General features: G+C 35.7%; 1 protein-coding gene across 1 annotated transcript in view; it reads left to right on the top strand.

The window, feature by feature from the left end:
- The window catches only part of Sol1 (CUB domain-containing protein Sol1), a 423,482-nt gene that overhangs the window by 42,266 nt on the left and 355,682 nt on the right, over window positions 1–25,534 (top strand). The gene's annotated exons all lie outside the window — the stretch shown is intronic.

Here is a 25,534-nt window from a genome sequence, read left to right as displayed (position 1 = left end):
GTTTGTTAATTAATAACTGGTCTTAGTATAAATGATAGAAAATATAAAATATTTTTTGTGCATCCTTTAAAATTAAATGTTACGTAGATAATTAAACACGTAGACATGAAAATTCATAAATATAATTTTCTATCATTATCACTACAAACTCGTTCTCTTTTTTTTAAAGACTACAAGCATAATTTAAAAACAGGTAAAATAAAAGGTATCACGTACACTTCGCTTAGTAATAGAACATGTTCACTTTCTACATTTATAACAATATAAATTGAACGAAATACAAATGGTATAACTACTGCAGTAGATAAATATTATAAGACGTTTTTTTTTTTGTTGACGAGGGGGAAACCTGCAAAAGGTACCCTATGCCGTGGGAGCGGCACGGGGTTATGTGGGATTCTTACCGCACTAAAACCCCCCGGTGGCCGTCCTCGGCGCTGCGTAGAGGACTCCGGGATCTCCAACGGAACGCAACCGGAGTCCACTTGGCGCGTTGCCCCGTCGGGCTCCGCCCAGGTGAGCTTGAAACTCACCACACCATCTGGTGTTCACGACGGTATGCGACCACACATACCGCCGTCCATCCCGGGGTTGCTGGCCGGGCGGTTCGAGCTCCCACTCTTGCCGTCCGCAACCCCGGAAGCCCCCTTTTAGTCGCCTCTTACGACAGGCAGGGGATACCGGAGCCCTATTCTGGTCCCGGAACTACAGGGACAAAATATTATAAGATGTAGTGTAAAGATAACAAGACAAGTTGGTAAATCAAAAAACCGAACATTCAGCGCGAACGTTCGTTTCATTCGTGTATCTGCATTTCCTTTACACGCTATCAAAGGGCTACAATTGAATAAACACGAGTGCATCAAAGGAAAACTACTTTTTATAAAGTTTAAAAGCTGGGAAGTCTTTGCAACTAAATAGGGATGGCAGATTTGTTCACGTACTTTGCAGTTGGAACATTATTGAGCTGATTTGTTCAAATGCTACAGTAACGGGTGGAATTTCTATACAGATAGTTACAATACGATTCGATTCGATCTTTGTAGTATAAACAGACTTTTAAATCGTTATTTGGATGTTTGACCAATTGTAGAATCTGAATCCATCGGTACGAAACGTACACTACGTGTGTTATGATTTTTTTAGCAACGATCTTTTGTTACTCCATATTTCAATTTATTCCTTAAAGGAAAGCAATAGGGAAGCTACTGTTTCGTTTCTCTAGTAGTGATTACGAATGACCTCTAAACTCTAAATTAACTACGTTTCTCTTTTGCATTTCATCATAGAAACAAATCTTTGCCTAAATATACTATCTTGCCTATATTATTGTTATGATCTACTGAAGTGTGCAATAAAGAATATATCTATCTATCTATCTATACTTAATAATGCAGCTACCTTTCGCGTTAATGTGTTTATTTAGTGATAATTCCTTAAATTATTTTATTAAATTCTTATTCCACATACTGAAAAATATTACAAATTTAAAATTAAAATATGTATGTACTTTTCCAGGAAAACCATTTTATTATGTTGTTATTATAATTACACTGCAGATTGAAATAATTAATTTCACATAAACACATAAAATATTCTAATAATTTTATTAACGCACGTAGCTATATATATAAGTAAATTGGTTTGCAAAGGATTACGACATTTGCGTCTAAAAAAGGACTAAGGAGCAAACGGGCGCGAGCAGATTTAATATGAAGCTATCTGCATCTGACGTCTCATACATATGTATACGACGAATCTTCCATAAATTTCTTGGACTAAATATTCAATTGGCTTTTTTTTATTTTGCGTTTTTGCGTTGGATATTACACCGGAATCGTTTCTATAGCCATAACATTGACAAGCGTGAAGGTGGTAGAACCCTTTGAGGTTCGACTCCGGCGGCACCACCGCTACACCTATTTCTGCCTAATAAAAGCAGTGTTAGGCGCTGCTGTGTTCCGTTTTGAAGGGTGTGGTAAGGGAGACATACTTTTCCGAGGCGTTCCAGCTTAGCCCTCAGGGGTAGCGGCGCATCTGTAGCCGACCCCAGGTAGGAATATCTAATCCTATCTGGGGTTATAATAATAATAAAGTATTATTATTATTATAACCCCAGTATTATTAACATTTTTGTTCAAATAAAGTATTATTTGAACAAAAATGTTACAAAGTTAATATGATACATACTAAATTAGCTTAGTGTTTAATAAAATATTGCAGAAGGCATTGTCTGCCGTGCTAGGTGTTACCCTGTAACTGATTACAGATTCCATGGGCGGCGGTAGCCACCATCGGGTGGATTGCATGTTCGTCTGCTAGTCCTATATTATAAAAAAAGTGTAGTAAGTCAAACATCATGCTCAAAAGTGCTACGCTGTTATGATTTTCATTAAAGCTAAACAGCATCTCAAGTGTGTACTGAAATCCTATTTTTCGGGGTCAGTGATTCCGGAAATAGGGCAATAAGGATGTACAGGGTTCGCTTTTACGCTAATTAAATATAGGATATTTCTGGATAAAGAACAATATTTATGAGTGAAATTATTATATGCGAGGATTATTACCGCTTGATAAAAAGAGTCTAGCATAAGGAAATGATTGAGTTGGCATTATTCACAAATAAAACGAGACCTAAATTAACTACAGATATTCACAATTAAGAAGAGTGCCAGGTTGAGTATCCATTCCGGAGTTTCTGTAATGTTTTCACATATTTCTATACTGCAATAGAAAACACTTCGGTTACTTCCAAAAAATAAAAGTAACTGCCTAATATGAGTAATTATTATATTCAAATTTAAAAAAAATAATCAATAAATTTCTAATTTATAAAAGAAATATGAGTAATGTAACCACCTACTCTATTGTTGTAACAACTCATCATCTAAATAAAAAGACGAAAATAAAAACTTTTAAATTAAAATAATTAAATTTAATATTTTTTATAATTTAAAAAATACTGACAACTATTTAATTTTTGATTCAATTCATTTTGGGATTAACTTAAATAAGATGACTGCAATTATAAGTGTTTGGGTCACAAGCCCTATCAAATTAAGTTTTACTAAGTACACACCTAATTTTAATAATATCATCTTCAAAATATTTAATTTTGATATTAATTATCCACTTTTGTAACGATAAAAGTTCCCGCCGGGCGCAAAAACTGTTTCTAAAACCATTAGTACACGTCAACTTCTTTTGAAAATTGGCGTCTCCATATAAAAAGTTGTTCTTCGTTTGAAGAACAGCGTCTCCATATAAAAAGTTAAGACGATCTTGTTAGTGAGACAATCTTAATTTTTTGCGCAAAACTTTCAAACTCCGGTAAGAAAACTTGTTACGCTAAGTGGAGGGAATCTGATTTCGAAGTGTTTTCTACATAAAATTGTCGTGCCGAATTTACGGTACGGAATTTGAATTTGCTTTTTCAATAGCCTTTATGTTACTTAGTTTTTATAAGCAATTTCCTGTTTCCTCGTCCTTAGGATACATCTGAGGCCAACAGGAGCAAGTCTTGTACATAAATATTCCTAATAGTTATTGGTTAGCTTTATAATTTTGCACGAATGACGATACTTAAAATAAAGTAAATATAATTACTTCCTGTAGTGTATTACTTTGTGGGTAGATTGTCTCGTGCGCATACGATACGGAATGAGAGCGGACTGTGTGGGGGCAGTCATGCTAGACCGTCGGTGAGGACGGGCGTGTTGATACATCAGCGAGCCAAATGGAGTGAATGGATACAATATATCAAAACAATTCACTTCATTGTATTATATATATAGTTTAAACCATATTTTATTACAATTTTCTCTTAAAATCATTGGTTCAATTAAAAAACATGCCGTCTAATTGTGACTGTCATTTGTTATTGTAATTTACCTTGATTCAAATTTATAAAAGCAATATTTTAATCTGTCTTTTTATACTAATCAATGTCATACTCTTTAAAGCAGAGCGCTAACGTTAGAAGCACATATGTAATTAACTAATTAATCGATGGACCACACCTGGAGTCCCATAATTGTAGGCTGCATCAAATTGATGCGATCTACCGGTTCACGTTGCTTAGATAATAGTACTATGTGAAGACATCGGACTAACGTATCGCCTTCAAATCGACTTGCATGAGTCTAGGAACCAGGGTTGTTATGGAGTTCAGTTACCGAAACTATCGGATATCCAAAATACGGTTTGTACCCGAAACCGTAAAAGAAATGAATATAAAAGTTTTAAATAATTTTGGAGTATAAATTAGACATAGATACAGTACCCGCGTGCATTTTTATACAAATAAAATCAAATAGTTACCTGCATTTTTTGCATTTTTCTGTACCTTGAAAATCTAATATCCGTAACTGAAATGATATTCGAAACTATCCGATAATCGGAAATAATTCTATAACCGCGACCGTATCTGAAATCGGTATAGTATTGTTCGTAAATCCCGTTCAGATCCGAAATTTCATAATCGTACATGCTTTCAACATACAGTTTTGAAACTACGAATATACTTTATTGAATAGGATAATAAGTAGGGTAAGACAGCGAATTTCCTCTCAAACGTCTTCAGAATTAAAATAACGGTCTCTTAGTGCCAACTTTTCAATATAATTCGTAATGCAAGCAATGAAAATGCTAACTAAGTGAAGTGTCGAGAGTATGATTTATTGACAGCGGCGAGCGCTCGATACTCGAATATTGTTCCCAATTTCAGCGATGTCGCGCTGTAAATTGTTCCAAGTAACGCCCAAACACTTTTTATCCATACTGTACTGTGTAATTAATACCGTGTCGCACATCGTTCGGTTACCGAGTAGGTAGGTAGTGTTACATCGTAAACTAAACTCGAATTTGAAGCGTATAGAAAATATGATGTTCGTCTCAATATTGTGTTTGAGGTAGTTTTTCGGTGAAATAATAATTAAATGTTTTTGTTTATTTTAATTTAGGTAAGAAGTTGTGATTTACTTTTTGTCCATTTTGTCATGTATTTCAACCAGCAGTGTCAGTTGCATTTTGCCAAATCCGCTTTTAAGAAGGCCCTGCCTATAAGGTAAGGCCTTCTTACTTTAAAACTGTGCTGAATTGTCTATTATATTGGCATATATTTACGTTCACAGAACTTAGTTTTGCATATTGTAGTTTTGAATTATAAGGAATTATAACGGTGTTAACATTTCTTAACATTATCGACATTACAATCTGTATCGAAATAATATGCGAGTAAAGTGTTAAGCGCAGTTTCAAGCGCATAATTTATTAACACCAGCAAGTGTTCCACACTCGAATATTGTTCCCAATTTCAGTCATGTGCTGCTGTAACTTGTTCCAAGTTACGCCCTAACACTTTTTATCCGCAATGTTCAGTGCAATAAATATCGTGTCGTACACCGTAAGCTGAAGTCAAATCAGTGTAGTGTAGTCGTGAGCTGAGCTCAAAATAGCGTGGATTTTTTCTGGAAATATGGCTAGTGCTTCGTCGGTTGTGATTTTGCGGTGCGTTCCGCTGAAATATTGGATAAAAGGCGTCAGTGTATTTTCTTGTTATCCCCATTTTACACGCGTGACTGTATCTTTATGACTAGAAGTCACTGACATGTATAGGCCATTGTATTCATTTGTGCTTTGTAAAAATGTGTTGGTCATGTGTTCCTACGTCGTATGAAAAAATGTATAATCATAGAGCAGTGTGCTTAAATCTCTAAAAATATCTTAACAAATTTACTTTTAGAGATTTTGCTTCTAGGTGTTAATCGCCCGAGCTGTAGAACAATATTTTTACCCAATTGCAGAACGTAATGCTTTTTGAGCGTGTGTTTGTCTTATTCTTTAGTACACTGTACAATTCATACGGCTTGAAGAATTTTAAATTAACATAATAATATGACCTGTCGTTAGATTAATTTAAATTGTGGTAGGTAGTGAGATAAGCTACATACTTCCCTCTTAAGTAAATTATTTTTAAGCAGGTAGAGATTTTGGTTTAATAATAATTACTAGTTACGTATAATACGTAGTGTAAACGAATTTATTATAGAAAATCCCTGTATATTATTGTTTATTACAAAATAGTACCTTTTTAATTAAGTTGAATAATGAAGTATGACTCGTATTCAATCAATTCGCCCGTCCATTCGTCACGTAAATATTCACTATAATCCCAGTTATTATTTCATTCAGCAATAATCATATCAAGTGAACTCAATTTATTGTGTTTGTTTCATTAAACATGTATTGACATCACAGGCGATAAATGTTCGCGTGAAATATGAAATGTGCCGGGCCTTTTATCATGTTTGTTTGGTAATTTCGTCGTGATTTTACAAGTGTATTTTGTTTTATATGTCGGGATATAGTAAGTAGTAATACAGTAAAAAATATGTATTATAATGTCAGTATTTTATTAACTAACTAGCTGATCCGGCAAACGTTGTGTAGCATAGTATATATGAATAAAAAAATGTTAATTGTGAACAACCCTTATCACTTAGGTGTATAAAAAATAGATACGATCTCAGACCTACTGAATATGCATATAAAATTTGGTGCAAATCGGAAAAGCCGTTTCGGAGGAGTTCGGTAACTAACACTGTGACACGAGAATTTTATATATAAGATATAGTAGGTGAATATACAGTCCATTTAACAATAATTAGGTATATCAGAACAGAAATGTAAAATAGTTTAACATTAAGATGTATGTCTAACCGTAGATGGAACCCGGGACTTTTGCTTAACTGCGTGTTGTGGAAAATACTGAGTCGCCAAATCACTTTCCTCTTGTAAGGGTTATAGACGTTGCCGTTGGCTAATACGTGTTTACGACTGCTTTAAACAACTTAGGCAAACGCTACTATACGCTCGATTGCGCTCTACGGTGCGCCAGTGTGGTCGGACAAGTTGTCTGCCAGCCGGCGCCGTGCGCGGAAGCTGAATTCCGCGCAACGTACGATCGCAATCAGAGTCGCCCGTGGGTATCGTACCATATCGTATGAGGCGGCGACAGTCCTCGGGCGGTTTCCGCCCCTGGACATTCTGGCGGATATGGACGCACGGGTCTTCCATAAGATCCGCGTCCTCCGTCAGGGGACTGAACCCTTCAACGAAGAGACGATCGGAGCGCTTCGGAGGAGAGCCAGATGGCGCGCTCTGAGGTGCTGGCGCGAACGGCTCCAGGAGCCGCGGAACATACGCCAAAGGGTGGTTGACGCTATCTTACCGAACTTTCGGGCCTGGCTGAAGAGCAGGGGTAGAGTGACCTACCGGCTTACTCAGATACTCACCGGACATGGCTGTTTCGGTGAGTATCTGAATAGGATACAAAGAGAGGAGACGGCCCAGTGCCATCACTGTGGGCACGACGAGGACTCCGCACAGCACACGCTGCAGTACTGCCCAGCGTGGGAGTCGCAGCGGCGGATCCTTGTCGAAAAAGTGGGACAGGATCTGTCTCCGTCAGCCATCGTTGGGGCAATGGTTCAGCGCAGCGAAGCCTGGAACGGCATGATCACCTTCTGCGACGTGGTCATGTCTGCGAAGGAAGACGCCGAACGAGCTAGGGAGCGCGCTGAACCCGCTCGGAGGAGGAGTCGCCGCGGCCGTAGATAAGGGCCCCCGGCGCGGTGTCCCTGTAGTTCCGGGACCAGAATAGGGCTACGGTATCCCCTGCCTGTCGTAAGAGGCGACTAAAAGGGGCTTCCGGGGTTGCGGGCGGCAAGAGTGGGAGCTCAAACCGTCCGGCCAGCAACCCCGGGAAGGACGGCGGTATGTGTGGTCGCATACCGTCGTGTACAACAGACGGTGCGGCGAGCGGCATGCTCACCTGGACGGAGCCCGACGGGGCAACGCGCTAAGAGGACTCCGGTTGCGTTCCTATGGAGATCCCGGAGTCCTTTACGCAGCGCCGAGGACGGCCACCGGGGGGGTTTTAGTGCGGTAAGAATCCCACATAACTCTGTGTTGCTCCCACGGCACCGAGTACCTTTCGAAGGTTTCCCCCTCGAAAACAAAAAAAAAAAAAAAAAAAAAAAAAAAAAAAAAAAAAAAAAAAAAAAAAAAAAAAAAGGCAAACGCTACTAATCCGTGAGTCAAATCTTACGACATTCATTTAATTTATACTAAAGCACAAAAATAGATTTAGGTTTATCTAAAAACAACAGAGTCCAAATGAAATTTTCAATTACGCCGAGAGAGTCCTTAACTATAACAGCCCCTTATCGTCTAAGGCTTTCCGGTCTATTAAGCCAGAAGTTCCATTCACCTTACACTCTTCACCCGTGACCATCCGACCTTCCCGGCCCCATTAACTCGAGAGACCAGCAGTTAGACATTGGGCTTGGATTGTCGCCAACCTGACGTAACAACGCCCCTGATTTGTTAACGTCTGTATAGAACGTTTAGATTTGAGGGTGCAACGGCTTAGATTTTAGGTTACGTTGCAATATTATGGGCTCAATTATCTACGATATGACTCTGTGATGTAGGCCGAATTACGATGTTGCTGTGCTATTATTAATCTGGGTGTAGATGACTTGATTGGCAATTTACAATATGACAATAACGTATATACTTAGGTACTTACGTAGGTTCATTTTGGAAGAGCAGAGACTTAAATTTCACCTCTCAATTTAGGGTTCAAGGTTCGAAACTTAGGCACGCATCTCTGATTTTTCAAAGTATTATGAAGTCATTACCTTTGCTTGCTATTTGCTTTAATGATAAAGAAGATATCGTAAGGAAACCAATGTTATCAATATTGGGTTACAAATGTCATAAGAAAACGAGAAAATAAATAAAACCTAAAGTACATCACGTAGGACAAGTAAATATCGTCTTTGCCTTTGTGAATAGTATAGAGAGATTTTTTTTTTAATTCTTATAGTAAGTGTGCTCTTAAATTATCAATTTTTGTCATCAGAATTAGCGGTTAAAATTTGTACACCGCGACTGTTTTATATAAATTCTTTATGTATCTATGATATTTATAAATATTGTAAGTTCTGTACTAAACATTGTGCTTTAAATTAATCAAATTGAATTCAGCTGATTTATATACTCTATCTACATTTTAGTAACGACAGATTAGGTCCAAGTTTCCACAGATTTGGGGAAACCGTGCCTCTAATTAGGGCATCAGTGGGTAGTTGGCGAGCCGACGTGCTTATTACTATTACCGAGAAAGGGTCACGCAATGCCGTGTTCTAATTAAAAGAGTAGGTAATAAAGCCAGGTGGAGTTCCACTTTCCATTCTAGTGGCAAACAGGCTCTCGACAAAATCCTCCGGGATTGCAATGGGCCTTTGATTAACCTTAGTCGACGTATTTGCTCCAAACGACTTGTTTACTATCTAGATACGCATATGAGTTTATTTTGATTAACACATCTTATTTTTGTTAATAATAAAAGTAATGTAATGAAATGATAGATTGCGTAATGGTGTTAGTATAATGAGAACATATTGTAAACATCGTCGGTATATCCCTTATTAATAATTAGTACTTAGTTCTTTATTATATATGTACCTTTTGAGGAATTTTTATAATTATTTTTCTAAACAAAAAATGTCTCATCATTTTTAATGGTGATGTCAGCTTCATCAATGACCATTTTAGTAACAACGAACCATACATAAAGCTATTTGGTACATACCTGTTAAAACCAAATGCGACAAATTTTATTCCGTGAAAAATTTTAGCCGAAAATTCCAAAGGCAGTCAGCTAGAAATTCTCGTACATTGTGTCCATTTTGCGAAAGTGTTACGGTGGAACGGCTAGCCGCCACAATCGGAAGGGCACAATTATATTTATTTACCGCTAGGGTTGACACTTGTTAAGTATGTTATTTAAAAAAGACATATATTATCCTATGATCGTGTGTTAAAGGAGACAAGCGTAACTCCGTACAGTGTGTGCAGTAAGTGACTAGTGTAGCTCATGTGTGTGTTGCGCCCGCGGCATCGGGTACCTTTCGAAGGTTTCCCCTCGTGAACAAAAAAAAAAGTGTGGCTCATGGACATCCATAATCAACTACAGATAAGAGTTCATCCCTAGTTAAGGTCCGATTCAGACACATTGCTATCTCCGTGGTTATGTCGGAAGCCCTCGGAATAGTACTTGTTGGAGGCCTTTTAGGTAGGTTCAAAATATACGAAGGGATGGCCATTAACTTGCACAATGTATTGCAGTCATAATTTAGCCAATTTTCTTGGAAAATTAATTAAAATCAATCAATTAATTTAAGTAACTGAGTAAGGATTGAATACTCCATTTTGAAAACAACGTACCAGTAAGTAAAAAATAAATAATGACTTAAATACAACATCTCGTAGTCTCGAAAATATCACATTTATTAATTTAAGTATCTACTTAATGAAATTGAATTATTTATTTGTATGGAAGAAAATGAAGTTTGGTTATGTCATTTTATTTTTATAATCTCTTAGCACAATACAAAACATTCCTATTCTTTTTTGTATAGAAATAACTCATAGATATAATTTATATTTTTAAGGAAGCTTTTATTCAAATCATGTTTAACTCGCTTATTGAGATAAATCCAACAAGTTGTTACTATGGCCAGCATCTTGTTCCGTCATCAGATCATTTGCATATTATGATATAATTATGTGATCATCAAAGTTCGTCAAGTAGTCCAATTATCTGGCCAATCCGTTAAGTGGCAGTAGTTAAATAATTAATTACAGATTTGGATCTAAAGGTACATACATACATATCAATATTTGTATGATCACTTCTTACACTAGGAAACAAATAAAGAGGTTGATCGAAAGTAATTGGTAATACTTATAAGTATACTTTTTCATGGTGGTAGAACCCTTTGTCGTTCGACTCGACATCTATTTCTGCCTAATAGCAGCAGTGTTAGGCGTTGCTGTGTTCCGTTTTGAAGGATGTGGTAAGCAAGACATACTTTTCCGAGGCGTTCCTGCATAGTCCTCAGGGGTAGCGGCGCATCTATGACCGACCTCAGGTAGGAATATCTAATCCTAACTGGGGTTGATTACAGATGTCCATGGGCGGCAGTAGCCACTTACCATCAGGCGGACTGCATGCTCGTCTGCCACTCCTATATTATAAAAAAAATAAAAATACGAATTCAATAAATAGCACAAGTCACAGCCCTATCATGGGCTTCAGTGAACTGTGCCCGTCTCTTGAGGATTATGACTGATTTTGCACTAAGATGGGCAAGAGTGACACAAAAGCTATTGTGACAACTGTCTTGCGAGATGTCTACAGTCTATTTATAGGGTCAGCCCTTTGTTAAGTTGCCGTAGTAATAACTATAAAGGCACAATTGAACTACGTAGTTAAATATTTATTACCAACAACCCATTGTTTTTTCTGTTTATATTATAGTCTACTAAACTCACCCTCGGACACAACCCACACACACACACCAACGGAACACAGCCGGAGTCCTCCTAACGAGATGCCCTTCTATCGGGCTCTGCCCTGGGGAGAGCAATTTACGCTCCTCTCACATACCCTGGTGATTACAGCGACATGCGACCACACAAACCGCTGTCCTTCCCGGGATTGCTTTCTGGACGGTTTGAGCTCCGGTTTGAACTCTTGCCGCCAGCAACCCTGGAAGACCCTTTTAATCGCCTCTTACGAGAGGCAGGGGATACCGTAGCCCTATTCTGGTCCCGGTACTACAGGATCAAAACAGCAAAACCTATTCTGAATGAAATTTTCTATTGTAGATGAATTTACAGGGAGTAAGTAACGTAAGGTATTATTTTTATATTATTTAAAACCATTAACGAATCTTGCGTAAAAAATGCAAAAATCATAAACTTAGCTATAAACCTAACATAAAAAGCACACAAGTAACATACAACAGTACAGTCGATAACGTATCTTTAGACAAACTAATATAGGCTTGACGTATAACTGGCGAGGGGTATTGTTCCGTTTCAATGAACTTTCACACCCCCGCTGAAGAGCGACCGAAATAACTATGCACGTAGAAAAATCACAACAGTACACCTTATATGTTGAACCTAGCGTTCATTTTCGACGTGAGGTCTATCTTTAGTGCCTATGAGAAATGGTGTATGAGGTTTATTTATGGCGCTTGTTGTGAGGCAAGTTATCTCGACGAGACACTGTTTTACCTGAAATTTATGACGAACCAAAAATGTTATGCTTATCTGTCTCACATGAATAAAGTGTCCGTTGAGTCTTGGCAATTTTTTTTCGGTTCTTTGCTTAGGATGAAGCTCGGGCCTCTATTGTTTTCGGTACTCTAAATATTCTCCAGAATCCGACGCCACACTATTTCCTTATTTTTTTATGTCGTTGTAATATAAAATACTTGTTAAGCCGTAGGACTGTAGCCAATCTTAATTATGTATTGTTCTTTATTACGTAATATTTACACTTAAGTTTCCTTTGAAATATCCACAATGCATAATATTATTTTAGCTGTTTAAAAGTGCTACTTCAGCGGTGCATCAGAATGGCTGTAATGGCATTTTTAAGTGACGTTTTTAAGTTCAGTTACTCTTTTGTCGACTGTATCATTTGCGAGTCTACGCCAGTCGTAATTTCTGAGATATTTTTTATGATCTGTACTGTTTGCCAGACTGCTAATGTAGTCAAGTGTTTATTTTAATATACCTCCTATTTTATATTACAACCTCTGTAAGCAAATGGTGAGAACAATATTTTTGAAGGTGGTAGAACCCTTTGTGGTTCGACTTCGGCGGTTTCACCGCTACACCTAATTCTGCCTCTTAATAGCAGTGTAAAATGATGTGTTCTGGTTTGAAGGGTGTGGTATGGGAGACATACGTTTCCGAGGCGTTCCAGCTGAGTCCTCAGGGGTAGTGGTGCATCTGTGGTCGACCTCAGGTGGCAATATCTAATCCTATGTGGCAATATCTAATCCTATCTGGGGTTGATTACAGATGTCCATGGACGACAGTAGTCACTTACCATCAGCTGGACATGCTCGTCTGCTACTCCTATATTATAAAAAATTATCTGTACATCACATTTGTTATTGAATAAACCAAGCTTATTGGATAGTGAAAGAGAACAATTTTCACTTCGACGCCTTTTACATTTTATGTTCGACAGTTACGTCGATTAAGGGCGAAAGGCTATAACCTATTACATGGGCCGCCGATGAATCTTTTTATATGCTAATTGAAATCACTAAAACAGCAAATGTTCCTATAAAACAGCAGTAAAATCTGTTTATTCAAATTGTTTTTTTCGGCGATAAAAGTTAGAGAACGTGAGTAAAGTAATTTTATTGCAACTGCCAAATTAAAATTTAGATTACAGTTCTCGTTTGTGGAATACGTTTGATGAGTTTCATTGTCATTATTGTATCTTCATTATCATGATTGTATAATCATTGTTACGAGTATATTTTCATCATTATTGTATCTCCATTTGAGGATGAGAATACCTAGGCCATATACCACTGCTGTCAAGTACAGGGCACTAACCTAAAACTTCTTATACCAATTATTATTGACCGTATTAGAACGTAATGGAGTATGCTGCAAACCTTCCTTATGGGATGAGTCCCTTACACAACAATGGGACATAAAAAAGTTTGGTATCAAGATTCATTTCTGATAGAAAAATAATTATTTCGTATCAAAAAAATAACACTAAAATATTAAAATATTTCAGATGTTATCTTTGACAAAGAGATCAAGCAATTCGTATCTACCCATTAATTGTATCCCTTAAAATAATCAGTATCGATCGTCCCAACTGACGATTGTTAAGCTTGTACGAAAGTTTGTTTCTAATTAGAAGCAATTAGGTTATTCAAATTACATTTTCGTGTAGCAATTAACAACGAGATAATATCAGGGGTATGTAAGAGAAACAGGCTCGTTTAGTGGCTGCCTCACGCGATTTTCTGTTCTATATAGCCTTTATTAGGACTATATAAAATACGTGACAAATTTTATTATAACTATTAACATATATACTACTTAATTTGCATTTTTATATAAATAAAATATTTACTAAATTGGAATTATTTATATACAAATTGATTGGTTATCGCGAATAAAATAACGCTCTTCAAACCCGTAGTAATATTTTAAGATAATTTTAAGATGTTTTGCTGTGGTTAGGTACTATAAACGATACGACACATATAAAATAGTGAACTAAATACATCATACTTGCATCTCTATCTATGTGAGGTCTATTTGATAACTATGGCGACGTTTTATTATGTAACTTACGATATGCGTTATTTTATTTCTTTGTTGCCGATATTTCGACCCAGTTGCATGGATCATCGTCACGGAAAATGCATATCGTGAGTACCCGTTACATAATAAAATGTAAATGTGTAATGTCCCGCGATAATTGTAGTCTAAAATCATAAACTATAGTGATGAAAGAATTAAATCTTAGTAAAATAGTCTGTAGCACGTGTAATATTAAAAGCTTGGACGTAAATTAATATAAAATTACAACAATTATTTAGTTTATAGGTTCATTTTGAACATTCTACTATTGGTATCAACTATAAAAGAAACACGAAGTATAATTTCGGATAGAGGCTATATTTATAAAGAGCCACTCTTGGAATTAAGCGTCCGCCTGCTCTATTTTAGTTCTACGTTTCAATTTGAACTTCTTCCAGAATTTTCACTTTTAACTCTATTTCAGAATATATTTGTTTCAATTTTAAAAGTTAAATTCCTTTTACTTTTAAAGTTGTTTAAAAAGTTAAAAAATACTTAATAAAAAATATGAATTCTTTATTAAATGTAACATTTTTATCAATTTCGAAAGTGTAAGAGTTTCCGTATTCATCATTATTATTTACTATAATTATTTTAAGGTGCTTAATTCTTAAACTAGATTTTGACTTGAATAATAAAATTCACTATTATTACCTTAATATTTTTCTTTTCCCTATAACGAATACATAATAAACATCTGGCATAATAAAACAACAATAGAGTTTATATTTGTATTTTGGATGCAATAAACAATAATACAACATAGTAATCTTAACTTTTGTTATATTTCCAACATAACCTATTATTCTTAGTCTCGAAACCCAAACGGCGGCCATAAAATCATGCACGTACAGAAGGCTGTTATTATACGAAAATGGGTGCGGAAAACCGACTGAATTTTCACATATAGCGTCATAACGACACCACGCACGCAACAATTCATCGTCATTAGACCTCCGTCGACTGATGGGATTTCCTGATTGCGTTCCTTTTACCTTGTAAACTTATTGACAATTAATTATGATAAGCAGGGAGTCGCTATATCAGAGAGATGTGGAAGTTTATGAGTAGACCTATAATAAAATCGTACATTATATTGTTGTTTTGACGATTCGTGTGGCGGTGCGATCGCTATATGTATTTGTCATGCAAAGAGTACCTGGTTTTATGTGTCCAGGTAGACATCTAAATAATGAATTCAGATTTTTGTGCTAGTTGTGGGTGTTGATGTACTCACCTTTGCGCGTGTTGACGTCACGTACTAGTACTTACTTATACAAATTTTAATAGATACAATATTTAATATATTTTTATTACCTCGTTTATAAGCTACCAGATTGTATCAGAATCGATAGAGACTATTAGGACAATATAGCCTCCAAACTGATTTTCCTCAAAATTAGGGAAAAGTGGATTATACTTCAATATACCCAACAAACCACAAGTTTAATGGGAAGAAGCGATTCGTTATTAATAAATGGGGTAATACCCTAATGGCAAGCAATAATCAGTGAACCGTAAGGCTGTATACATGTAAGGTAATATAACTTTGAATTAATTATATCGAATGTTCGTAGAAACCGCTATTATGATCCGAAAAGTGTGTTTACAAGTGAAAATGTAAATAGAATACGAGAATATTTTCTTTGAATTTACCGTATAATAGATCGTTCAAACTTATTTGGTTTCTTCTTGAATAAACTCCATTACAGGAGGAATGAAGAAAGAATAATAATAAATATGATTTTTTTCGGTAATAATGTACTTACGATAATCTTTTATAAGTTAATTAAGAATTTCAATTGATACAAAATTCCAAATCTTTCTAATGCGTAATAGGAACTTACATTTTAAAGTTGCGGTCTATTGCGAAACCCTAAAAGTAATTTAACGAACTAGATTACCGCAAAATAAAATATGTAACCAACCTTGTAGATTAACTCAAAACAAACTAAATTAGCCCCACTGTTAAAGCGGTACGGCCCTGGTGTTAGAGAAGGACAACGCTATACACACTTCTTCAAGTGTGACAAGGAAGTTTCATTAGAAGCACACTAATTGGGTGCAAAGGTAAATATTATTAAAAAGGTAAGCGGAAACGTGAGGTTTTAAGTTTTCAATTACGTCAATTAAAAGTGTCGGGCGCAGCTGCGGGTGGATTTACTTGAAATAGCGTTTTTACGTTCCGTCAAGTGAAGTACGGTTAGGACGTGGCTGAGAAAGTAAAGGGAGTTAGAGAAAAATGTAAGATGTATAAGTATAAATCAGCATTGAATACGAGAATAATCGTCATTAGAATTTTTGCAATAAGGAACGTAATGTGTGTCAGGTAAAATATTATAATTGTTTTTTGCGCGGATTAACATACTCTTTAGTTTTACCTTAAATATAACTATTTTGCTTTACAAAAATATCTAAAGATTGCTACCAATTTTTACTTACAATATTTATTGTTTTGATTGAGAAGCTTGTAGAAAGTCTTGTAGCTCAATTTTGGAGACGCCACCGCTGTATCTATCTCTGCTGTGTTTTGATTTGATTTGTATGATAACGTAGAGATACCTACTTAGATTCATTTTATTTCAATTTAGTCCTCCGAAATATATAGTAAAATATAGTACCGTAGTATATACCAAGTACTACCTCAAGGGTAGTACTACAATCCTCTAATGTTATTTATGAAAATTGGCGAAGTCCATCTCCAGCTTTCTGTATCGTATAGCACGTGATATCGCACGTGAGATCATTTTAAATGAACGGGGTAGTAAAAATGGGTAAGTAGGGGATAGTGGAAGAGTGAAGAAAGTGCCGTGGACACTGTCTTTACGTGAGGTTGGTTTAAATCAATGGGATGGGTAAAATGGGAAAGTAGGGAATAGTGGAGAAATTTCCCTGGACACTGTTTTTAAAAACGGGTGAAACCGCGCGGCGTAGCTCGTAAAAATAATAATGCAGTATATTTAAAGCTCAAATTAGATGCCTGGCTGGCCACCTCCGTTGACCTATTTCACGTAGCGCCTAGATTTATATTTCATTAGTGGGTCAAGAATACTCACTGTCTCATTAGGGTATTGTTATACGAAGACTTAATAAAATTACATGGACTGTAGTACCTACGGTAAAATTTTTCCTTTCATATTGTGATGTAAGTATACTGGTATGTAGTAGTATATACCGTCTCATGTGAGGTGACCATTTTAATTAGGAACGGAAACACATCTTTAATCGACTTCGCGTAGAACCCATGAACTAGGTGTACTACAAGCGTTTGCCACTTCAATCTAACACTGACTGACGTGACATCGTCATAGAGCGAAAACAACTGTAGATAGAAGCAAGAAATTTCAACGCCATATTTAGGCTTTTATCACTTAAGTATTTTTTGGATATTCCACCATTAAGGAAAGTTCAATCGAACTATCAGTCTAGGGGATTAAAATCCGCCAATTTTAAAGCATGAAACATAGTATTTTGCTTTCTAGTTAGAAATAATAAACTACCTGTTTCACAATTATAAGAAAATCAATCCAAAGGAGGAGAGGCTTAACGTTTGTATGTTAGGAAAGAGGAATTATAATTTATGCGCATGAATTAGCTGATAAAAGCTTCTCTTGTATAATAAAAACAGTTAATTATTTGTGCAAACATCCTGAAAACGAGCTTGAAAAAAGTATCTAGCATAGTGATTGCTTTGCCAACGATTGCGATATTAACCACATTCTTTCCTCGAGTGTGCCGTAGCGTGAATTGATTTCCATTTACATACAAAACGTTTTACCGCGATTACTTTGTTCTTCGCATTTATTACTTACTTATCTAATAGTATACACATGTAAACAAATTAGCAACTCAATATAACTTATTTGTGTGTCAAGGTTTCCTAGGAGGGGTTTGTAACTAAATAAAATTATGTAAGAATGGTTACAACATTGGTTTATTTATACATATTCAATTCAATTCCGTTTATGTGTAACAACATAGTGGTAACTATATTTTCATCTGTCCTAGTTACTTAAAAAAATTTAAATATTTGCTATAAGCATTTAAAGTACAGCCAATAGAAACAAAATAATAATTATATTCAATATGAAATAATTATGTGGTAGACAAATACTATAAATATAACATTTTTTCTAGTCTTCAAAACAATAGTTAGGACAGTTACATAATAAGTAAAATTATACACCTAACGATAAAAAATACTAAAAGAATTTTACTTTCAGAAATCGCTAAACAAATACCTAATATTTTTTTGTGTCTCCATTATTAAAATTTAAATGTTAAACAATAAAATATTGATTGTAAATCCGGGCGATAAACGCGTTTATCGTTTGTTTCGGTTCTGTAAACAAATTAGTGACGAAGGTAGCGCAAATAATATTCGCTGGTTACGATCCGAATAACACGAGTTGTCAAGGTATTTCGAGATAATTGGGGCTGTTCATAACTGTTGTTTATATTGAAAACAAAAACAGATTTGTGACTATAATTCTGTCTATAAATATTAAAATGAATAGGTACTTAATACGAGTGTGGTACAAATTGCATCTAAAAATATATGGCCATCTTATGTAAGGTGGTAAAACCCTTTGTGGTTCGACTCCGGCGGCACCACCGCCACGCCTATTTCAGCCTGATAACAGCAGTGTTAGGCGCTGCTTTGTTCCGTTTTGAAGGATGTGGTAAGGGAGACATATTTTTTCCTAGGCCTTCCAGCTTAGTCCTCAGGGGTAGCGGCGCATTCGTGGCCGACTTCAGATAGGAATAGCTAATCCTATCTGGGGTTAATTACACATGTCCATGAGCGGCAGTAGCCACTTACCATCAGGTGGACGGCATGCAGTCTGCTATCCCTATATTATATAAAAAAAAAAAAAATATTAAAGTGTCGGTGTTTTACCCAAATCTCAAACCCCTAATTTTATTTAGGTCTGATGTAGAACTTTGTTTTTTAGCCTGGCAACCATATACACTGTTAATTTTTATTTCTGTTCTGGGTCTGGGTGTTCATACTTCATATATTCATTGTACGTCCATGGCACCGACGATAAAATAGTAAGCACGTTAATTATGACGTTTCGAAATTTTGCTAATTATAAGTGCCTACGAATTTTAGAAATCCTCAGGATAGGATCCAATACCAGACAGAAAGCTTCTTAATATATGACTATTAAGAAGTTAGAAAGTTCCTCGAGTGGCGACCATGTTTAGGCAAAAGGAGCACAGGTCGCCTCTCGGCCATGTAGACCAAAGACCTGAAGAAGACGGCGGAAAACCGCTAAATTCACAGGGCAAGGGACCGACTGAAGTTTCGCCAATTAAGGGAAGCCTATGTCTAGCAATATACTTCAAAAGGCCGATAGATAGATGGATGGAAGAGATTACTATCAACGTTATATAAAAACAACTAGAGTAGTACTTTAGGATTGCTAAACTGCTTATAATGCCGAACTTGGCAGATAGTTTCTGCGTTTACTTGTGTATTGTATAAGCAAAACCGTAAAACTAAGAGCTTCCCTCTTGACCTTTGTAAAGAAGGCCAAACATCTAGTGACATTGTAAGACGAGGTAAGGGGCACTTACTTACTCCAATTAAATTTGTTCGGCTCGAGTCCGTTGAATTATAAATTGTTCCCAATGGAAAAATGCGATAGGAAAATTTAATAACGCTCCATTGTAAGGCCCGTTCCAAGAAATATTTTGTGTAACAATTTTTTTGAAGGTCGTATTAGGAGTAACTAGAATATGAGGCCTTTCAAGGTTTTATTAGCCTTTCTTATTGAGTTAAAATGCCCAGTCATTTTTATACGATTTAGGTTTCATATGCGATGTTAGCGTGGTAGATGTACGGTAAACCTTGAGCTTAGACAATCCATATTTGCGGATACAGGCCGCAAACATCCTTACTCATTAAATACATTAAAGTATAGATCGATTTGCTACTATTGGCTTTGACATGAAATGTAGATTTATTTAATTATCGATTTGCAATATACAAATAAAAAAAAATTAAACAGTAATAAAGATAAAAATATTGTCATTATATAACACTGCAATATTTTAATATATAGCGATATGAATCATAGATGCAAATGAACAGCTCTGGAACTTTTTCACTTCACACTGTAATTCCACGCAAAACTTTAGCCTAGTTCTGGCAACGGTTTACGGCCCACTCGTATCATTTCGACTTAGCCGATCGATCATTCGTATCTCACTTTATTTACATAAGACCATTATTTCGCGTCAAAGTGATGCAAAATGAGCAACATTCAACTTCAGCCAAGATTTTATTCAAAAGAGTATGCTGATAAATTACGAGCGCGCTGGCGAAGACAAGGCTGACGCAAGTGCGAATATCACTATAGGCTTTGTCTTTAAATCGATAAAGGCACCCTTAGACTCATCCCGCCGCATCAACGAATGGCAAGTTGAGCGATGTGTCTTTGTCCTCGCGAAGTAATTTTACATTGCAAGAAAGAAAAATTGCTGGCACGATAATGAAGCAATCACTCCGCGTGGATGACATATGGAGCCAAGCCCGTCTAATTCTGTCTGTTAGTAGACAAAGTATTGTTTTATAATATAGGAGTAGCAGTCGAGCATGCAGTCCACCTAATGGTAAGTGGCTACTGCCACCCATGGACATCTGTAATTAACCCCAGATAGAGTTACATATTAGGTAGGGTACCTGAGGTTGGCCACAGATGTGCCGCTACCCCTGAGGACTAAGCTGGAACGCCTCGGAAAAGTATGTTTCCCTTACCACAGGCTTCAAACCAAAACGCAGCAGAGCTTAACACTACGGTTAATATGCAGAAATATGTGTTGGTGGCGCCGCCGGTGTCGATCCACAAAGAGTTCTACGACCTTTATACATTTAAGTGAAAATAACCATCGATATCTCGTAAGTACTAAGACAAATACCTTACTTCGGGTAACGTCAAACCCAAAACAAAGTACCTCATCACAATCGCGATAAGCCAACTCTTTGAAGGGTGTTCAACGGTACCTCGAATTTTCCTTTGGAAAATATTTTCTATTATAATAGAGTAGGTCCTATCTACGTTTCGTAGAGTTAGGGCGAATAAAACAAATAATTTATTTTTCAAATAAAAGATAAGTTATTAAAAAGTATTTGGATAATATAACGCATTAGTTTCTTAGTGGCTGTTGAGTTAATATTTTAAATTAAAAATATAACTCATATTGCTTTTTAATAAAAAAAAAAATTATAAGTTTGTCTGTGTAGTGTGCGATAAGAACCTACGATATAAGTTAATGTAAGTTCGATATTAAATTAGTTATGATTACTTCATTTAAGCAAAAGGCCTTTGAAAACCTCCGAGCTTCCGTCTTTTTATTTTACATCTGTCTATTAATTATTTAAATCTGTAAGTTTTTTATGCTCATTTGCTTTTGCGCGTCACACTACAACTTTACACAATTTTCTTCTTTGGGCACCCATTTTACCAAAACACAGTTACAGCGTCAAGCAAATTAAATTTAATATTAATAATAAAGACGCAACTGATATAGTAATTTTTCAGGCTTCAAATCGACATAAAATAACATTTGTCACTAAAACACAATTTGTACCTGCGACGGAGTTTCCTGATTTTCCCCTCATTCAATCACGTGACATTCATTTATATTGATGGGTGACAGCGCACTTCACCTTGACATGGCTTCGCAGAGTACATTTCAAATAGAAATGGCATATCACACATGTGAATCCCAAAGCATTTCAGGCGGATAAAATAATTTGCTATATACGAATACATTTGCAAAGTATTTCTACAGTCAATTATTTAATGTTTAAAGATTTTTTTTATAAGGTATAAGGATATTTTTGTTGTGGTAATTCATATCTTGATACGTAAGTAATTAAAGACTATACCCAGATAATTCTGGATAAAATGCGTGATTAGATATCTAAGCAAATTATTCCGCATTTTATTTTTGGTTAGTTATAAACTGAATGCCAAAATTGTCAAAGTAAGTAATTGTCGTAGGCATAATTTCGTCAACCTATGAGCAATAAGTATAGATCGCAGAACCGTTTTCTACTTTTTCGTAGAGAGGTAGATATTTTAACATAAAATTCGTAGGTATTTCTGTTTATTATGTATTCCGTGACTCTCTTCGACGTGTTTTGTTTCACAATTCCGGTTACAGGTATTGCTCTGTCATTCCACAAGGACTGTTCATCTTTATGACAAATAGTGTAAGATTGAATATTGCTGGCACCAACCAGATTCAAGAGAGCAATCTGTCTACAATTGACTGATTTCTATGTTAATATTCGTTAGAGCTTTGGTTCTTTACGTTTTTATTGCAATTCGCTCACTTTTCTTGAAGTTGTCGTGAATTTAATATTTGAAATCAATTTAAAGCAAATACTATGCATGTGATCTTCAAGTTTGCATGTGAATATAGAATATCCTAATTTGTTTTGTTGCCTACTATAGGCCTACATATAAACATAGTTTTGTGATTGTGAGCTCTATGATCGACTTCAGATAGAATCCCTGTTGTTTACGGTAATGGCCACTTACATAAGGTTGACTGCGTGCTTTATTACTTTATTAAAACATCAATAGGCCTCCCCTAGTTACAAACCTCTTTTACATTGTACATGAATAACTTCAAAGAAATGGTTGCTAACATCTCCTGTATATAATACGGTAGCCCTCTACTACAAACACGGATGTAGAGCGAGGGTGCTATTTTAATCGCAGGGCTTATTTCAAGCATTTGTGTGTAACACTTGTCTGATCAGGCGTAAAGCCTTCCGAGTGCATTCGCGTTATAGTCAGGCATGAAATTCAGTACCTTTTTTAAGGCTTTGTCTGAACGCCGAAGCCGTTTTTCGTGAAAATAATAGACAGTAATGACGTATTAAACACGCTTCTAAAATAGCTTCTTATGTTGCTATACTGACTTTTTTTGGTACTGTATGTAACATGTTATTATTTATTTGTAATCTGCTTTGCGTTAGTTAACTTAGAGTTAACTAAATAAATATAATCTATTATATATAAAACTCAAGTTCAGGAATAAATGTCTTTACTGTCTATGTATATAATTAAATAATGTGTTACTACTTTGGTAGTCCCAAGTATTTGTGTTGATTATTTCACGCGCAATCAATAGGGTATCGCAGATGAAGCTCACAAAAAGATGATTTGTGGTTGCGTGCGGTACCGTTCGCAGATTACGTTCGACATGAACGCTCGTAATGATGACGGAAATTAGGGAAATTACTTCGTATTAACAGAGTTTTTGGTAATGGTTTACACTTAGTCTTTTTGTACTCGTATTAATATATCGTTTTATGTTTGTATTTAATTTTGTTCGAGGTTCACTTGTGTTTGAGGTTTAGAGATTATTTTTAGGGAATGATCCATAAATAATTCGTACTGTTCTAACCTAGTAAGCAGTGGCCTAGTGGTTAAATTTCAGCCTCTCAAACGAAGGGTATGAGGATCAAATCACAATTACCCTTTTGATTATTCAATGTTATGTGCGTGTTAGAAATTAATTATCACTTGATGTATAATAGTGAAGGAAAATATCTTGTGGAAATATACACGTCTGAGCGTTATTTACAAAAATAAATTTAAGTCTACCAATTTGCACTTAGCCCGCGCGGTGTACTATGGCCTAAGCCACTCTGAGAGGAGACTCATGTCCAGCTGTGGGATAGTAATGGGTTAACGAAAACAATTATAATACGGTATAGTTAATATTGTGTATGTGTTTGGGAGTTTTTTATTTATCAGGAATAATTACCAAATCTCTATTTTTAAAGGAAATGCGCACAAAACAAATTCTATTGAAATTTTATCTCGGATTCAAAATAAAACACAATTCGATGTAAATACAACAAACTTTTCATCAAAGTGAAGCCCATCAAATTATGCAAAGTCTTAACAGGTAAATCGCCCTTTTACGCAGATTTTTTCAATTGATAAAGCCGTAAAGGGAAGGAAATGTTGCAGTAGCTATCTCAATTTGAATATCGGCACTGTTTTGTCTTTCATGTATTGAAATTGTGAACAAAGATGAATTGGGTTTACTCTTAGCTAAGATTATGTAGCTGATTTTGTATAAACTTATCTCTTAGATGCGCGGAGGGCATCGGGGATGGTCGTTGACTTCGTATGACATTGGTGATATCATTATGTCAGGTTCAAAGTCCTTCGAAGTTTAATTTCGACAAAGCTAGAAAACTTGACTTTTAGCATATGAAGTCAAATTGTGCGAGTGACAGGTTACATTACTTCCCTTTTCACTTTATTATTATGTTATTGAATTTATTAGTCTTCCAGAAAACAGAAATGTGCAATATAGAGAATTTATATGTAAATTGATTAAAACTTTGTAAACAAAAAAGTTTGTCCGTTTTGCTAAAATATCCTTAAAGTATTTTGATTAAACGATATCGGCACTGACACTTGTCTAAATGGACTTGAAGATATGTAGTGAAGTTTATTATGAAGTTGATATTAAATTCCTTCTTCCACTAGAGTTACTTCTGCAACTTGAATAAGTCCACGCTCTCAGCCATTCACAGCAAGTCTCGTTTTAATAAAGTTTATTCTATTCTATTCTAAAATATGTGTAAGGTTCATACACTGGGAATTCCGTACGAATATCGTAGAGGGTAAAGTTTTCATCAATCTACATAACAGAGACATAACCGCATTGTTGTTGTTTGATGCACTTTGCAGATTTTATTGCGCAGTCTAGACACAATGTACTCTGTCTTTATTCACTGTACAAATGGAACGACGTACTTTAAATATATGCGTTCGAAAGAATACATTTTCTCGTATGTTTGTCTTCATCAGGACTGTGTAAAGTCACGCTGTAAATGCGTGCTATATGGTTTCTGGATGTGTCATTTAAAACACTTTTTATAGTTAATAATACTTTTATTAATCCGTATATATACGGGCTAAAATTAATCTATTAATGTTAAAATTTTAGTAGTAGGTAAGTTCCATAAGTCCAGTAACATTTTGGTATTGTTGATCTGTTGCAAAAAAAAAAGGATTCAACAATAGTGGTCCTGTCAAATATTCGTATTATATTTGTTAAGCTGGAAGTATCCGAACATGCTTGAAGTTACTTATATTAGTATGTACGAACGCAGATACAGCTGATTTCTATTTATTAATATAGGATATGACGTTGTTTCAAACTCTATAGAATGAAGAGGTAATAAAATGGACACTCATCGTACTAATCTGAACTTCGA

This window comes from Epargyreus clarus, unplaced genomic scaffold (assembly GCF_041222505.1).
Source record: "Epargyreus clarus isolate Ecla_fem2 unplaced genomic scaffold, WU_Ecla_fem_2.2 ptg000005l, whole genome shotgun sequence".
NCBI classification, from domain to species: Eukaryota; Metazoa; Arthropoda; class Insecta; order Lepidoptera; family Hesperiidae; genus Epargyreus; species Epargyreus clarus.
The sequence above is the reverse complement of the archived record's forward strand: the minus strand, read 5'-3'. Positions and strand labels throughout refer to the sequence as shown.